Genomic DNA, 2,748 nt, shown 5'->3' on the forward strand with positions numbered 1-2,748 from the left:
ACCTAACTGATTCTATGATTCTATGAATACTGGGGTGGGGTTTTGGTGTTTGTATCACCCTCTTCAGTAACATCTCCATAGTTTCCAAAGGGACCCTCAAACAAGTCCAGAAGGGCTGAACTTGCATTGCACTCAACCCCAGAGAACGTCGTACTCATCCATCACTTATGGCAGCACACTGAGAGCAGCCATGCTGACAATTTGCTTAGGAAGATGCAGCACAACTGGAGAGGTAAACGTGGGATACGTTACCCTTAGAATAAGGCATCCAGACAGAGAGCTATCTTTTACACAAGGAACTTATGGTGACTTACAGCTGAAAGCACCAGGTACCAAAAAGGTGGCTAATTTGTATTGTCTTGGGGATAATGGCTTTTACAGGACAGTCTTGTACCTGTGCAGTTCACAGGAGAGTATGGCACATGGCAAAGCAATGATTTTTTTGCTAGCCAGTACTCCAAATGCCAGGAAGGCATTAAGTTGGAGGTTATTCACAATGAAACCAGCAGGTTCTAATAAACTATCTGTTGAATGTGTCAGTCATTTATTGATCATTTAAAAATGGAAAATACTGCACAGTGCTGCTTGCTGTTGGCAGCCACTCACTGAACAAAGCCCAGGAATGGGCCCCAGCCAAGGCAGAAGTCCCTCTACTCTGTTACTACTCATTCTTAGGAGTCGAATAAATCACATGCTAGGTTTGAAGCCTGCTCATTCCATATTCGGGCTCTCCACTTGCCAAAACCGTTACACTCTAACTTCACTGAAAACATTCAAACTGCACAAACACAGTGAAGGTGCAAACAGATACAAAATTCACAGCAAAATGGGAAAATGAGTAGAAGATTCCTTCCTTGTATTCAGAAAATGTCAGTGATAATTTATGCTCCTCCTTTCACATGTTTATGTAGCATAAGCAGTTCCTGAAAAAGGTGCTAGAATGAGGAAAGCAGAGACCTCCTCCCTCAACCAAAGAAATATATTTAATGACAAAGGGGAAAAAAAGAAAGATATTTGTAATAGAAGTAGAAGAACACCAGTGACAAGATTTGGTCTTTTAACTGTCAAGGACAAACCAGAAATCACGTAAAAGACAAACTCAGAAACAAAATGAAGCAGAATTAGTAAGGACTAAAAGCAAGGACAAGCTACAGGTCCTTGATGGTGTAACAAATTACAAAGCAGGTAGAAACTAATGTCAAGAACTATTTATTCATCTCTATAATGGGAACAACTTCAGGCAAGGACAATAATCACAAGGCAAGAAAGTCTTCATTAATTAAATGGAAACAAATCAGAATTGTTCAAGGGACAGCTTGCCAAGGATAGGTTTGGCAGGCAGAGATATGCAACGTTCTTCTTTGTGCTCTGAACTTTTTGTATGACAAGAGGTTAAAGAAAGTTTATCAGGGCTCCTGACTGCACAAGGAGATATTTGGCAATCACATTAATCACATGAAAAATGTAAATCTAGATTACCTATACATATTAAGTCCTTAAAAGAAAATTCAGTGGTGTACCACAGGCAACTGTGAAAGCCTTGACTTCCCCACCCAGCTATATGCTGTGTCCCTGACTACTAGATGACCAAATCAGGCTCTCTCTCTTTGTCTCCTCCTGATCTAATCAACTCCCATAGACAGTGCACAGTTTCAACATCAGATATGTAAGGAACTTCCATATATCTGTACCAGTATCATCTACAGCCCAATAATTAAATACTTTTCATAGAATCATAGAAAACCAGGCTGGAAGGCACCTGAAGGATCATCTAGTCCCACCTTTCTAAGGAAACGCATGGTCTAGATAAGACAGCCCAGGACTATGTCCAGCTAAATCTTAATGGCATCCAATGTTGGGGAAAAAAAAACTCTTCTAAAACAGCAAGAATATGGTCCCATCCCTCAGACTAGAAACAGAGATTCAAACCAGACCTTCCCTTTATAATAAAAATATGCCTGTTCCAGTAAAGTACTCATAGCATTTTCCTCTGGAGTCCTGTTCATGCAGATAAGCCCTACTCTAAGCATGAGTCTCAGCTCCAGTCCTTCAGAGACCCAGGTGCTACTGCACAAAGACACACAGTCCTACACATTTCTGAAGCAGAGGTAACTATTGGGGGGGTGGGGGGAAAGTAATTTCTGGAGACAAGCCGTGTCCCATCTGGTGGCTCAGGTTGATACTCAGTTCCACTGGTTTAATTTTCTGTCTTTTGTCAGACTGAGGAATTTTTGTCACCTATGTCCTTTTTAGATCTGGCCTTTTGTGAGTCTTTTCATCACCATAGCTTAAAAAGGCTTAATCAGTTGAAGCCATTAAAAAACTCCATGACAATTTGCATACAGAGTGACAATTTATTTGCCAAGTTTCAGCACACTACAAATTAAGCGGACTGAATTATGAACTCCTGAGTCACTGGATGTACAGTGGAAACCGCAATGAATCCTTAATTACAAAGCCATAAAGCTGATGTGATAAATATGACACTGCAAAGGCAATAACGGAATGGCTCTGCTATAATTTAAGCATCTTTCATTAAAAGCAACAGCATTGTGTTGGTTGGGTCTTTTTTTTTACTACAGCATCATCACTGTACTTGTTTTTCAAATTGCTAACTCGAGTAGAGCACAAATCATGGTGTCAGTCAGGGCAGGGCATGTGGCTGAGGGCTCTTCATCACGTGGCGCTCAGACAAAACAAGCCATAGCTTTGTGCCCTCTTACCGTGGCACTGAGCTATCCTGCTGAC

This window comes from Merops nubicus, unplaced genomic scaffold (assembly GCF_000691845.1).
Source record: "Merops nubicus isolate BGI_N331 unplaced genomic scaffold, ASM69184v1 scaffold8487, whole genome shotgun sequence".
Classification (NCBI taxonomy): Eukaryota; Metazoa; Chordata; class Aves; order Coraciiformes; family Meropidae; genus Merops; species Merops nubicus.